We start from the raw sequence: 16,457 nt of genomic DNA, 5'->3' as shown, positions 1-16,457 counted from the left end.
TTGCTAGGCTAGACACGTCAGATACCCTCTACCTGGTTTAGCCACCCAAAGTCAGGGCCTTTTTTTTATGGGGGGGGGGGGGGGGGAGGCGCTGGTGACAATACGCAGGTGAGAGTTGGGTGCCGAGTCGAATTTAAAAGTGAACCAAATTACCCTCCGATACACCCTTCTAAGTTGTTAATTGCCTCATCTCCTCACTTTAAAAAAAAAACTAACAAAAAGAAAACAAAACAAAAACAACATACACACGAATAAAACAAACGAAAAACTAATACAACACATTTTTTTTTTAAATACAGGGAGGTAAGTGCGTTTATAACCAAGATTTTAAAAGCTTAGATTAATTCCCTTTGCTACTGCCACACCGGCTGTTGTTACTGTCTGTGTGACTTTCTGTAACATAGCGAAGTGAGAATTGGTTTGAAACATAAGCAGGGTTTATAAGCAAATGAGACGTCGCCATTTCTTTTACTGATAGCCGTCACTCCTCAGCCTACAAAAGAATGGCTAGACTTAAATCTATATTGTTACGTTATTTTCAGAATATATGGAGATAGTGGCATACCATGTCTGTGTAGTATTTTAATAATGTATTTTAATAATGTTTAAAGAAAAATGTTTGCTTCTTGACTGTTGGGACACAAGGCACACCATTCAGGAATTTATTCTCAAAAATTAAAAATAATATCTGCAGTCTCTTTTATTAATAATGAATGATCCTATGTTAATATAGCTTTTAAATAATAAATATGACCACACAAAAAAATCTTCCAAAAATTATTTTTACAAATTTAAAGGGAAGTAATAATGTTGAAAACTAAAATTTTAATAGTCATTAGTTGAGATTAAATCCCTTGGCTGATGCCACGGTCGCAAGCTGTGCTCTAGCTTCAAGTAGATGCAAGCGCCTCACAAGCAGACGCGAGATGGATTGTCGGACCTGAGGTCGTCCGCCACTTCGTAATTTTCTTTTTCATCAGTGAACTGTGTTTTTCTTGGCAATATCTTGAAGGCGGGTATTACTTAAAACTGTGAGTTAAATAATTAGTTAAACAATTAATAAGAATCACTAGACCACAGAGAAACAATTCATTAGCATAGAAATACATTTTGGAATATTTTCAAACTCTTGATTTGTAAGCCATGAAAGTATGATATGTACTTGTAATTACTTGGACATACTTAATCCTATTTAATGACAATATCTAGATCTAATTATCTATGAACATATTTGTGTTTAGAACATTCTTGAAAGCTTGTGCCAGGGGCGGACTGGGTGTCAAAATCAGCCCAGGCATTTCTATACACTGAGCCCACAAATTGTATATCATATGTTGGTCATTCAATTCTAGGCCTACCTTCCCTCATAGTTATTGTTTAGTATTATTATGTAGCGATAAATGTTATAGGTAAACAGTGAACTTTATAAGGTTATAAGAAATATAGGTCTTGTGTTGCTTTTTAATTGCTAAGTGTGTAGGCCCTAATGGGATGAAGCCTACTGGTAGCACTGCCTACGGATGTAGGCTAATACATTATTTCTGAACATGTCTGTAAAATATTTTTTTTAACACGACGCTCATAGAGCCACTTTTATAAGAGAATATTATCAAATCTTTAGTTCTCCTTCTTCTTCCTCGTTCTTATTATTATGTTGGAACTTTCAGATGACTAGACTAATATATGAGATGAACTGCGCAGTGGTTTCCAAATCAGGGAGCTCTCCATATAGTTTCTCTTTCTATTGGGATGTTTTGGGGCCAGTGTCTTATACGGGCCTCGTGGTAAAGAGAGCAGTTTTGAAGGACAAACCTTTAACCATTTTATACGTTTCATAGTCGCATCCATGCGGCCATTTCAGTGGCCCTATCGGCCCATTTGGGTACTGGCCCACCGAGACCAATATAGCCAGTCCGCCCCTGGCATGGGCACATTAAAACGCATATTGTCTGAAATTCGCTGTGTAAGAAACTCGTAATGTGACCATTGGACAGAATGTTGTTTGTTTGTAAAAATGTTTTACATGTTTCGGATGTTCCTTCAGAGTTGAAGAAAATTACTTCCTTTTCCAAACCTCCCGCAGGACGTCGGGGGATGGGAGCGGGCAGGGTTTGAACCCTGGACCATCGATAAATCTGAACGACAGTCCAGCGCGCAAACCGCACCACCAGGCATTTGCTGAACGGATTCCCTCGAGACATTGAACCGCATTTAGATGTAGGAAGATTTAGGATTTGATGATTGATTACTAGTTTAGTCGCGGAAACTATCAAGGATTTAATTACCTTTAATGACTAAATAATAATAGTATAGTGTCATTGTCTGTATTCATCATTAGTTCTTGCACATGTTTGGGTATCTTATCTTATGAAATATAGACGTTATTTTAAAAAAAGACGTACTACGCGTGTTCTTAGGTCAATCTAGTTATGCATGTTAATCAATTACTTAAATTAGGCCAAGCCATTGGTTTTCCTGGCTGACTCAGGCAACCCATTCCATGCTCTAATAGCACTAGGGAAGAAGGAGTATTTGTACAAATTTGTCCTAGCATATGGAATAAGGAATGAACCTTTATGGGAGAACATTGATGTGGCTTCTGTCTGGAAATGCTTGTTGCTCACCAATAGAAGTTTAGATATAGCTAGATCTATCATACTATGTCTCACTGTGGCTCATAATGTCTCACTATGACTCACTGTGTCTTACTGTGGCTCACAATGTCTCACTATGACCCACTATGTCTCACTGTATGTCTCACTATGACTTGACACTATCTCTCACTGTGTGGTGCGGAAAAACTCGGCGTGTTTGAAACCATATTATGTGTGTGTGTGGTGGTGGTCTGGTTTAAGTGGGTTTTTTAAAACGTCAACCTCCACTCCCAAAGCAGGGGAGGGAATGGAGAAAGGAGGACAAGCGTTAAAAAGACAATGTCAACTTTATCAATTAAGCTTAAAAATAGACTTTTCTCTAACATGTTGGTAAATCATGAACTGTATGTAATTATTATTCTAGCTAATAAAAATACTTTTTAAAAAAAGTTTCTCTATTGGAAGAACTCCACATTTACAACGATATCAATAGTGTAGAATTTATTTCCCTTTTTAATATCAAACAAAAATCATTAGTTACCAATAATTAATTGACTAATTGGTCTATTTTTAAATGGATTCATGTTTTGCTATGTACAATAAAAAAAATTGTGGAAAAGTTTCAACTCGGAACGAGATCAGGTGTGCGAGAACTATACGTGTTCAGCAGTTTTACCAGACAGAGAAAGAGGCAGGTTTGATATATTCATCGTAAAAGTATATTTCTCCTACCAAGCAAAAGTCTCTTCAGATCGTACTGTTAGATTCTCTGTCACTGATCCAATGGAAAGGCTCTGTCTCTCTTTTTGTCTACTATGCCGCCATCGTGCTACGATGAGCGAAAACACTTTTCAAAAGAAAAACAGTCTTAAAGAGCTCAGAGTAACACATAAACTGCCTTGAATACACAAGCCCCACTTTTGGAGAGAATCACGATACAGCAACCAATGTCAAGGGCGCTAAATAGAAGCTCAATATTGCCAACTACATATAATCTCTAAACGGAAGAACTTAGACAATTTGATCGTACCATGCTTAAGAGTGCAAACAAAATCATATATCTTTAACAAAAAAAACACCTAGCTTATCAACACTTTCTATATTTCTTTACGCCGGATACACCAAAATGCATATTATTTATAGTTTTTCCGCCATGTATGAAAATCTCTTATCCATGAAGGAATTCGCCAAAAAAAAATGTCATCTTTCTGTCCTACAAATGATTTCAAGTTGCAGTAAGGATAAAGTACAGAGACCAAACATTATTTAAATCAATAACCCGTTCCTTTAGGTACCTCATTCAATATATTTTAATACGAACTCGTATAACTTACAGATATGAGCGTTAGTAGCTCATGTCTGGTAGAACGTAGATCTACTATTTAGATCATGGTGTGGCCATTTCTTAAGCATAGAATATTCACTTTTTTTCTAAAGATACAGATCAAATAACTTACCGGCAGCTAAAAATTTCGACAACCTTAGTCGACTCCGAATCAGATTTTGTCAACTTGAAATTCGCACTTCCAAGTGACAATAATTATGTTCGAGTCTTTCCCTTTCTCTACCCAAACATACAAACACGAACACACACGAACACACACACACACATGTGCTTTTCAAATGACTAACAAAGGATACTTATTTTCAAAGAAGCTCTACTTGCGTCCTTATAATATATTGGTAGTTACCTTATAGAAGGCAGATTTTTGGGACGCTTTAAGCCATTTAATCTCGTGGGATTTATTCCTTACAAATGTGTTATTACAAAACTAAATGAAACTCTGCAAGCTTTCTGCTCACAATAAAACATGTTCGGAATGGAACCTGGATATTGACTACTGTGGGCACATTGCTAGAAGTCTTAGGATATGTATTGGGTATTTTATAATCTAGAACCAAAAGTTGTTTGTTTAGACAGAATCTAACAACGACAGTTTAAGATAGAGATTATTTAGAAGGTTGCCTTTAGGACTAAAAGTAACACTATTAGCAAAATCTCTAAATTTAGAGACACTTAAGGTCAGAATAGTCAGAAGTAGAGTAACAATAATACGTAAAACACTGAGCCATAACTTTTAAAACCCAAACAAAAAAAGGGTTATAAAGACAGTTTGTGTGGAAACACAAACTCAAAATCGGCCCCCGAAGTGGTCCACCCAGACAGGTAAAAAGGCAGGTTTCTATATTTTCAGAAAGAATATCAGAATGAAATTCTATCAAAGGCAAATGACAGAGAGGAATGGAGAAAGAAGGTTGACAGATCGTGTGTGGTGCCCCAACATCTTATAATGAGTATCTAATTGATCTAATTGTTTTGTAAAGGGTCAATCAAAGCCTCAAGAAAAAAAATTCCGTAAAAAAAAAAAAAAAAAACTTTAGTTTAGTGTTATATCGTTTAGATTCAGCCCTGCAGTTCACGCGAAAATAAGAAAAACTACTTATTAATTGTTGTTTTAAATTATTTTCCATTTATATGCATAGTAAATAGATTTTTTCTCTGTTTAAAAAAAAAGTAAACATTTTTTTTATATACGCTGTAGTTATTATGACAGAACTTAAATAACTTAACAATACAAAATTGTAAAAAAAATTGTTACCAAAAGATAAACACAAAACTAGATAAACACATGACTAGATAAACAAAAAAACTAGATAAACACATGACTAGATAAACACATGACTAGATAAACACATGACTAGATAAACACATGACTAGATAAACACATGACTAGATAAACAAAAAACTAGATAGACACATGACTAGATAAACACATGACTAGATAAACACATGACTAAATAAACACAAAACGAGTTAAACACATGACTAGCTAAACAAAAAACTAGATAAACAAATGACTAGATAAACACATGAACGTCTGCAATTATTTTTTTAAAGATGAGAACTGAGACTAAGATTTTTAATTTCGGGATCTTTAGGGTGCCTCTTCACCCTGCTCTAATGGGTGCTTCCCAAAAGTTGATGAAAGTAACGGCGGTTGGTCGTTATGCGGGCCACATGACACCCTCGTTAACAGTGGGCCACAGAAGCAGATGGCCTTGACATCATCTGCCCTATAGATCACAAGTTCTGAAAGATGGGCCTTTTACTTTTACAGAATAAAGTGTTGATCTACTATTAGTGTCGATATTAGACACCTGTGTTGTCTCGCAAGCGTAGAACTGGGCTATATCATGACATGACATTCTGGTCAATGTGGAGGCTAGCCAATGGCATCTTGTTCAAGCCACAAGTCACTAGGCCATAAACACAGCCGTAATCGTATGTAAATGTTGACACATTATGCGGCAATCGCTTCGTCCGACTGAAAGCACAAATATTTTTAAACACACTCAAAGTGAGTGACTCAATACACTCGACAAGTGTATGGCTTACATCTATATATATCTAGAATGTTGTAGTTTATTCATCAATTTAGTGTATTGCTACAGAGCGCCAAAATGTGTTTAGCTGGACAAATATACTACTTTAAAAAAAATTGTATTCGTTTTTCTGAGGTTAATAAAATCGCGGATGTTGTAAAATTAGAAATTATAATTTTCTTCACTATACAAATTATGCCCCGGATTGATTTCTAGGTCTTCTTCTTAGTTCTCACTGTCATGTTAGAGTAATAGATGAACTGCGATGAGGTGTTCAGATCTGGCAGCTTATCTTATCTCCAACACCTTTTCTACTTATCTTATCTTATAAAATACAGACGTTACTTCAAAAAAGAAGATGATTATGTCCTACGCGTGTTCCTATGTCAATCTAGTCATGCATGTTAACCAATGTCTTAAACTCTGCCAAGTCATTGGCTTTCTCGGGTGGCTGTAATAGCACTAGGGAAGAAGGAGTATTTGTACAAATTTGTCCTAGCATATGGAACGAGGAATGTGCCTTTATCTTTGTGTCTTTCTGAGTATTTTATTAGATTTTGTATTTGTATTTGAAGATTAATTGCTACTTTACTTTTGAGTCTTCTCTACTGAAGGCTTTCTAAATTTAGTGATTTTACTAAAGGGTGTTACTCTAGTCAAATGTGAATATTCCTTTGTTATGAGTCTCACTGCTCTATTTTTTGTCTGTTCCAGTTTCTTAATGTTTTCTTGAGTTAATGTTTCCCAAACAGAGGATGCATATTCTATCATTGGCCTAACAAAGGTTAAATAGTATTAGAGTTTTATGTTCTTATTTGATTTGTAGCAATTTTTAGGCTTTTATATAAACCCTAATGCTTTGTTTGATATTTTAATTAGTTTCATCAATATGTGGATTCCATGACAGTTTTTCATTTATTATAACACCTAGGTATTTTGCGTTTTTTAGTCTATGTTACTGGTTTACCATGAATAAGCTAATTGAAATTTATTTGTTTTAGTTTTTTTGTTACTCTGAATAACTGACATTTCTCTGGGTGAAAAGACATGTTCCAATTTATATATGTTCCCCTGGCAATGAAATCATTAAATAAGAACAATCTGGTATAAACTTTGTCACATGTAAATTATGAGTGAGTCTGGTGTGAATGTACATTTTGGTTTCTTATAGTTATAATGTTTTTTGTTTGGTGTAGTGCACAAATTGTAAGACAAATTTCCTTACGGATAATAAAGATTATTATTATTATTATGTTAGAAATGAACAAGTAGTCATTCTCTGGCACTGCCAGGGTCGAGTTTCGCTAAAGAGAAACAAAATTCATCGTAGTCCCTTTAACAGTTTCCACTGAGGAATTTTCTGGTGATGTGGCAGGTCTGCAGCAGTACCGCCCTCTGACAGGCAACGAAGATGTTCCTAGGAATGTTAAGGGCCTTGAAGGTGTCTGTGAGGTCAGTTGTTATTATCCCCTCGGTTGATATAATTGTTATTTTGGACAATTTCCATAGACGCTTAATCTCCAAGCCTAGGTTCCCATATTTTCTTTGTTTTTCTATCTCAGTTTTTCTCAAATTATGAGACAGTGGTACGGCGATATCGATAATGGTAGCGGTTTTTTCTTTTTTATCAATGAACAGCAGATCCGGGCGATTGAACAGATCTTCTGTCTACAACATTCTGCTCTGTAAGGTTTATATTAGGGTATAATTTGTTAAATTCCAGGGAGAGTTTTTGCCTATAACCTGGGAGAGGTTTATCATCACAAATGTTTACACGGAAGAACGATTTGATAATGTCTATATTCATTTCTCTCGTCCATTTGATCCTTTTGGCTCCTCTTGTTCTACCACCAACAGCACCTCTCAATTGTGTGGGGTGCGAGTCAGGGAGTAGACCGACCTCTTGTGTTTGGTCATGAGGTTGTGAATTACCCTCAGTAAACACTCGACTCATTGGTGAATAGTATTTACCGCCTAATTTATTTCATATTCATCACTGTCCTGGAAGAAGCAATGGGTCCGTTCTATTTCCTCGAAATTCAAAAATGAAGATAAAAAAAATGAACGTGCGTTGACTGGTTTATTTTGATCTACTGTCTCAGTAAACAAGCTTTTTAGATCTAGGTCTAGTAATCATGGAAGTGACGTAGCGAAAATGGCGTCCCTAGCCTAGGATAAGAAGTGATCTTAAAACTAAGAAAGTTTTCAAACCCAATGCATGAAAACATCCTAAATACATGCAGACCTACAACCATGTAGCAGTACTTCAGTATTTGTCAAGTCTAGAGTACAAATACTTCCTTGATCTCGCTACAAAGTGCACTGAGATCAGAGAGAAGGAAAACACGCCATAGCTTCCGGCGGCCATTAATTATTATTATTATTATTATTATTATTATTAGGGGTGTTATGGGATACCAGTTTTCTTCGGGCCTCGCGTTAGAGTAGGCAGCTTCTTACAACATGATCGGCGCTCTCTGGTGGGGCACTGGTAGGCCCCCCGGGGTCTACGCCGCTGTAAATCAAGCAGTGGTGTATACTGTTCTAACTTCCCTGAATTCTGTTACAAAACGCTAATGTTTAAGTCTAGTATTGATCAGCCCTGCGTGTGAAAACTAGCTGTCTCCGTCGTCTGGTCTTGGGCTGGGTGAAGGTCAAATATCTAAGTGACATTTCACAGACTGACACGAGGAAACGATATTAATTAATCATTAATGTGATGACGTCTGCTGCCACGTGTTTGCTGTAGATTGTGTGACAAAACGAGGCTAATGGTACAAAGCAAACACATTAACACATCTGGTAACAATCTCAGAAAATGTGTGGGCTCTGAACGCTCTTTAACCCAGTGATTCATTGGACTTAAAGCAAAGAAATAATGTCTAGGACAGTTTAGGTCAGGGGTGTACTTGGTGTCAAAATCGACCTGGGTATTTCTATACAATGCGGCCCGTAAAAAATGTCTGTAAAATGTTTTACATGTTTCGGATTTTCCTTCAGAGTTGAAGATAGTTTACTTCCTAGTCCAAACCTCCCGCAGGACGACGGGGGATGGGAGCAGGCAGGGTTTGAACCCGGGACCATCGATAAATCTGAACGACAGTCCAGCGCGCAAACCGCACGACCAGGCAGCCATCCAACATATTGGCCCGTATATTGTATGCCATATGATGAGCATCCAATCCTACCTGTCCTCATAAGCATTATGTAATGTTTAATAATGTATCGAAAGTATTTTGCTATATAAATAACATATTAGAAGATTTTGAAACTACCCAACAAGCACTATTACTAAATGAATATAGTATAACAATTGGAATGGTGAATCTCTTATTATGGAAAATATTCTGCTACCATATACTTTAACATATACATGTACTTGACATTCGACTTCAAGGCATTCAAAGCTGGTTAGGTCATAGTGTCTGACACGACTCGCTGTCAAAATCATCTATGTAGAGAGAGTTCCCCTTTCAGACCTTGTGGTCTATAGGGCAGTTGATGTAAAGGTCATCTGTTTCTGTGGCCTACGGTTAACAAGGGTGTCATGTGGCCAGCAGGTATTGATTAGAGCTGGGTGGACTCAGAGACGCCCGAAGATCCCGAAATTTAAAATCCCAGTCTTCACCAGGCTTCGAACCCCGGTCCCCGGTTCGGAAGCCAAGCGCTTTACCGCTCAGCCACCGCGCCTCCTAAAATCATCTATAATATACTCTATTGTTGTTTTCATAAGAAAAGTTGGCATTTTATTTAATAATAAATTTTTTATTACAATGATTAGTCAAAGACTCAAAATGACATAGCATTACTAAAATGTTTTTTAAATTAATCATTACAAAAATTTTAGAAGAATTTGTTGTTTATTGATTGTAAAATTAGATTTTAGGAATGCGGTACGTTTCTATTGTAAACCAATATTACTTTTAAAATTTTATTTATATAAATAGAAAAGTAGACATATATGTTTTGTTCATCATTGAAGTATATGTGCACGCATTTAAAAAGTGTGTGCTATATTTGTTCCATATGAAGTATTTTGAAATGTAGAATTTAGTCTATAGAAATAAACAAAAGACTTATATAAGCAGTTTGTATATTATACCTTGCATTTCGGCATTTTTAGGGCGCCCCTGAGTCCACCCAACTCTAACGGTTGTTCGTTGCGCTGCTCGTTTACCATTGTCAAAAGAAACATGACCCTAACATCATCTGCCCTTATAGATCGCAAGAAGCGGGAAATTTACTTTGCTCACGAGGTCAAATACTGCTTTCTAAATAATTTGGAAACCCAATTTCAACGTCTGCCTGTTAGAGCTGGCCACACACACACACACACACACACACACACACACACCACACACACACACACAACAGATGATATGATAAAATTCCACTTGTTTGACGTTCAGTAAAACTAATGCTGCCAAGACCATTTCAGATTTTAGCAAACCCTCAATGTATTTCAACTCAGGTCCATATCTTTCCTTGTCTTCTTACGGCGTGCCCCTGTTCATTCATTAACTCTTTCTCTCCGTAATTATTTACCAAATTCTGGTGGAATCAACGCTGGTATCGTCAGCTAGGAGAGAAAGAGTTAAGGCTGATATCATAACGTTGTTGTTTTTTTGTCTTACTCTTATTCTGCACCTTCCTTTTCGATTCTTTATATGAGATTGAACAATAACGTATAAACGATTTCTTTTTAATCACGACGCTCAATGTGTTACATTTCAAGATAATATCATAAAATCTTAAAACATTTTACTGGCATTCTTGCGGTCCGGTCCTTTCGGTGGACCATGTGGCCCAATTGGGTACCGTCACACCGGGCATTTTCCCGAATTCCTATATAGCCAGTACGCTCCTGGTTTATGTATTAGATTGTCAATCCCGTAGACTGTTTGACCGTTGGAGCACCACACATGATCTATCTACCATATTTCTCCATTTTTCCCCTTTTTTTTATCTTCAATACAATCTCATTCAATGACAGGCCCGTCCATTCCTTTATGTTGTCTTCCCATCGCTTTGTCTGCCTCATCTTCTTTTTCCTGGTACTGTTCCCAAAAGGAAGGATTTCGCGAGCCCCGAGGTCCTTGTGATATAACCGTATAGCTTTATTTTACTTTTTTTTAACAATGGTTTTAATGTTATCTTATCTTATATGTTACAGGCGATCCTTGAAAAGATAAGATAATTATGTCCTAAGCGCATCCATCTGTTAATTTGATGTCCATTTAATTAGAGACTTAAACTCAGCTAAGAAGTGCCAAGTCATTGATTTTCATGCTCTGATTAAAAAAAAAGACCCCGATCAATGCTCTAATGGCACAAGGGAAGAAAGAGCACTTATAAGAATTTGTCCCAGACTCAAGTCTTTAAAAAAAATAGAAATTTAGTGGTCAGTGGTGACATCAGTTGATCAATACAGTGTATTGTTTTGTTTTCGTATAAAAGAACGAGAAACATACTATATATAACGTAACTACAAACTTTTTTTAAAAAAGTATATATTGGCATCTCAGGAATTTAAGCGATGAGCTGTTTTTAGCGACACCCCGGGCAATAACTTTGTTGGATCTCCCCTTTGAAAGAGAGTTATCCCAAATTGATTTCGTATATTGGGGATAATTATTATAATTTCAATGCTAGGGGATTTTCACTCAACAAAGTAATCACAGTAATCTGGTCTTTTTTTTTTTAGACTTTGATGTTTTTAAGATTCCATATAGTTTTCCTTAAAGCAATAAAATAGAAAAAGAAAAGAAAACGATATGAAGATATCTGGAGTCGATATAATGGATTCTAAAGAAATACTTTAAAAAAATGAAAAAAGTAAAATTTTGAAAACAACAAATGAGACAAATATTGAAAAGTCCCTGTTATCAACTAGATGATAAAAATAACTTGCCTCAAATGAAAGTCTTAAAGAATGAATCTACGGTGCTAAAAAGTACAGAAAGAAATATATAATATATATTTTATTTCGTTAAAATATTTCGCTCGTTAATACTTCCGTATTTTGTACACCGGATATTTAAAAAAAAAAAGCTTTGTATTTATGGAACTTGCTCCATGCATGCATATCTCAAAGTATTATACAGTAGTGTCTTTAGCATGGCACATCTTCCGCGCTCCTATAAGTCTCGTGACTAGAGTTGTGGAATGGGAGAGGACTAAGAGAATAAGAAGTTAATCTTTTTTTTTTTCGGAGAAGCATACCATGCACCCTCTAGGCGCTCAGCGGTTCTCAACCTTTTAAGCTCGGCGACCCCTTTTTACAATCCTCACTCTGCGGCGACCCCCCCATCCACACAGCAATAGAAGAATAGACAAAAACAATCCATATTTTCGATGGTCTTAGGCGACCCCTGGCAAATCGTCAATCGACCCTTAAGGGGGTCGCGACCCACAGGTTGAGAACCCCTGCTCTAGGCGCTCAGCGGGGCCGGATTTAAGTATGCGGAGTCCCCGGGGTATGATTTTGTGTGGGCTCTCTACAATTTTTTCGAAAGGTTTAATAAAGATCCACCTATGAATCATAATACTTGTATCTAAAAGCATGCTCTAGTTTAGTAGAAAAAAATGGAGTTCTTCTCAATTTAATCTCACTTTCCTTTTTTTAAAAAATTATTTAATAGGGGTATTTTAGTAGAAGAAAGTGACTTTGTGGAGGGTAAAGCCTTAAAATGGTGCACTGTCGTAAATTCCGAGCATGTTATAAGAGTACACTTCTAATCACGACATTTATTTTTTTTATATTTTTTTTTTTGCCAGTAGTAAAAATGCAAAATAAATGTTAGATAAAAAAAAAACTTTAAAAGTTTCTGACCCGAAGAAATTCGGATATATCTCTTATGTGGAGGCGTCTTTCTTGTGGAGGCCTCTTTCTTGTGGAGACCTCTTTCTTGTGGAGGTTCTTGTCTTGTGGAGGCCTCTTTCTTCTGGAGACCTCTTTTGTGGAGGCCTCTTTCTTGTGAAGGCCTCTTTCTTCTGGAGCCCTCTTTTGTGGAGCCCTCTTTCTTCTGGAGACCTCTTTTGTGGAGGCCTCTTTCTTGTGAAGGCCTCTTTCTTGTGGAGACCTATTTCTTGTGGAGGTTCTTGTCTTGTGGAGGCCTCTTTCTTCTGGAGACCTCTTTTGTGGAGGCCTCTTTATTGTGGAGGCCTCTTTCTTGTGAAGGCCTCTTTCTTGTGGAGACCTATTTCTTGTGGAGGTTCTTGTCTTGTGGAGGCCTCTTTCTTCTGGAGACCTCTTTCTTGTGGAAGCCCCTGTCTTGTGGAGGCCTCTTTCTTGTGGAGGCCCCTGTCTTGTGGAGGCCTCTTTCTTGTGGAGGTTCTTGTCTTGTGGAGGCCTCTTTCTTCTGGAGACCTCTTTCTTGTGGAAGCCCCTGTCTTGTGGAGGCCTCTTTCTTGTGGAGGCCCCTGTCTTGTGGAGGCCTCTTTCTTGCGGAGGCCTCTGTCTTGTAGAGCTATTTTGTGGAGGCCCCGCACCTGTAGCCCCGCCTGCCCCCCCCCCCCCCCTTTAAAGCGGCCCTAACGCCCAACAAAGACAATTAATCTCAACTTGAATCTCAATTTAATAATTTATAGTTTACATCGGAATTCGAACTCTGTCACGTAGTCAAACGGTTTTCGAGCCACATTCCACCACAATTAAGTTTTTGCCTAACAATGTTCAGATAGAAAGAAACAATGTTCAGATAGAAAGAAACAATGTTCAGATAGAAAGAAACAATGTTCAGATAGAAAGAAACAATGTTCAGATAGAAAGAAACAATGTTCAGATAGAAAGAAACAATGTTCAGATAGAAAGAAACAATGTTCAGATAGAAAGAAACAATGTTCAGATAGAAAGAAACAATGTTCAGATAGAAAGAAACAATGTTCAGATAGAAAGAAACAATGTTCAGATGGAAAGACAAGTCATAAGATAAAACCAACTCTATTGTACACATAGAGATTCTAATATTGACCAACATTTCACGCCTTGATGTCGCCACTCTAGATTCTCATTGAGGTCACGTGACTGGGTGGCTCACCTTGGGGGGGGGGGACACTTAAGTGAAGAGCGGTAAGTGGAGGGAGAAGCTGGCTGTAAAATGTCAGAGCAATTTGTCAAACAACGCATTTTAGTAGAGCACAGAAGTCGCACGTGATTCACTAACAGCACAGCACGAGACTCTTGTGTCAAACACATCAGCAGATCGAAATGGAGGTAAAACCTTAATAATGCCTTTAAAAAAAATAGATTAATAGTTGGTTCCAGTCTCTAAAGGCTATGACAAGGGATGGCCAGTATCTATAGGCTATGACAATCCCTCCTGTATCTATAGGCTCTGACAAAGGCTGGCTCCAGTATCTATAGGCTATGTCAAAGGCTGGCTCCAGTATCTATAGGCTATGACAATCCCTCCTGTATCTATAGGCTCTGACAAAGGCTGGCTCCAGTATCTATAGGCTATGTCAAAGGCTGGCTCCAGTATCTATAGGCTATGTCAAAGGCTGGCTCCAGTATCTATAGGCTATGACAAAGGCTGGCTTCAGTATCTATAGGCTCTGACAAAGGCTGGCTCCAGTATCTATAGGCTATGTCAAAGGCTGGCTCCAGTATCTATAGGCTATGACAAAGGCTGGCTTCAGTATCTATAGGCTATGACAATCGCTCCTGTATCTATAGGCTATGACAAAGGCTGGCTCCAGTATCTATAGGCTATGACAAAGGCTGGCTCCAGTATCTATAGGCTATGACAAAGGCTGGCTCCAGTATCTATAGGCTATGACAAAGGCTGGCTCCAGTATCTATAGGCTATGACAAAGGCTGGCTCCAGTATCTATAGGCTATGACAAAGGCTGGCTTCAGTATCTATAGGCTATGACAATCGCTCCTGTATCTATAGGCTATGACAATCGCTCCTGTATCTATAGGCTATGACAATCGCTCCTGTATCTATAGGCTATGACAAAGGCTGGCTCCAGTATCTATAGGCTATGACGAAGGCTGGCTTCAGTATCTATAGGCTATGACAATCGCTCCTGTATCTATAGGCTATGACAAAGGCTCCTGTAACTATAGGCTATGACAATCGCTCCTGTATCTATAGGCTATGTCAAAGGCTGGCTCCAGTATCTATAGGCTATGACAAAGGCTGGCTCCAGTATCTATAGGCTATGACAAAGGCTGGCTCCAGTATCTATAGGCTATGACAATGACTGGCTCCAGTATCTATAGGCTATGACAATCACTCCTGTATCTATAGGCTATGACAAAGGCTGGCTCCAGTATCTATAGGCTATGACAAAGGCTGGCTCCAGTATCTATAGGCTATGTCAAAGGCTGGCTCCAGTATCTATAGGCTATGACAAAGGCTGGCTTCAGTATCTATAGGATATGACAATCGCTCCTGTATCTATAGGCTATGACAATCGCTCCTGTATCTATAGGCTATGACAATGGCTGGCTCCAGTACCTAAAGGCTATGACAATCGCTCCTGTATCTATAGACTATGACAATGGTTGGTTTCAGTCCCTAAAGGCAATGACAACGGATTCAGTATCTATAGATTATGACAATCTTTAGCTCCAGTATCTAAAGGCTATGACAATATTTAGCTCCAACACCTATATCATATGACAACGGTTGACTCCAGTCTCTGTATGGACTATCACAATGTCTCACTGTATGCTTGTATACGGGTACAATAAATTGTTTGTTCTTTTATTCAAAGTGAGATTTAAAAAAACAAAGTTTACTTAAAGAAAAGTGTGTTCATCTCTAACTCGAGCTAATAGAAAACATAATTCCGATACAATCAATTTGAAATAAACAGGTTTTTTTTCTAGACATGATCAATCAGAAGTCAAATCAGAAACATTTTTGAGCTAACTGTGTAAATAGATTTTCTTCTGGTATTTCTCGGTCTATTAATGATGTTTTGTGTGCACTTGAATAAGGTGTGTCATGACAAATCTGATGGACTTAATGCGCCTGCAGTACAAATCCTATAAATATATATGTACATACCCTTGAAATTTCAAAACAACTTATCTTATATTATAAAATACAGACGTTACTTCAAAAAGAAGATGATTACGTCCCTACGCGTGTCCATGGGTCAATCTAGTCATGCATACTAATCAATGACCTAAAAATGCCAAGTCGTTGGTTGTCCTCGGGTATAGCTCGTATCGTTGAAAGCTTATCAATGGACCTCATTCACCAAACATTTAGTCACGTGATCTTATTGATAAAACAACGAAAAAAAAACTGTCACGTGACAACCATCATGAATTAAACATGAGATCGTAAATTATATAGAAGAGATAGAGCACCACGTGGCTACATGTTGCTTGTTTACGGTTGGTGAATGAGGTCCGTTAAAGATACCCGATCAAAGTGTGTTGACTTGTCTTAGTGTCACAGCCCCCCACCCCACCCCCAACAAATGAAACACATCTATTGTTTGGATTGTATTCAGAGC

General features: G+C 37.7%; 1 protein-coding gene across 2 annotated transcripts in view; it reads left to right on the top strand.

Moving 5' to 3' along the window:
* Nucleotides 1-887: 887 nt before the first annotated feature.
* LOC106058788 (uncharacterized) overlaps nucleotides 888-16,457 on the top strand; it is a 53,387-nt gene continuing 37,817 nt past the window's right edge. For both annotated transcript variants that reach the window (XM_056012482.1, XM_056012481.1), the window contains exon 1: nucleotides 888-1,031. The gene's annotated coding sequence lies outside the window, so the exon portion shown is untranslated. The remainder of the gene's footprint in view (nucleotides 1,032-16,457) is intronic.

Source organism: Biomphalaria glabrata, chromosome 15 (assembly GCF_947242115.1).
Source record: "Biomphalaria glabrata chromosome 15, xgBioGlab47.1, whole genome shotgun sequence".
Classification (NCBI taxonomy): Eukaryota; Metazoa; Mollusca; class Gastropoda; family Planorbidae; genus Biomphalaria; species Biomphalaria glabrata.
This window is presented reverse-complemented; position numbering and strand designations above follow the sequence as displayed.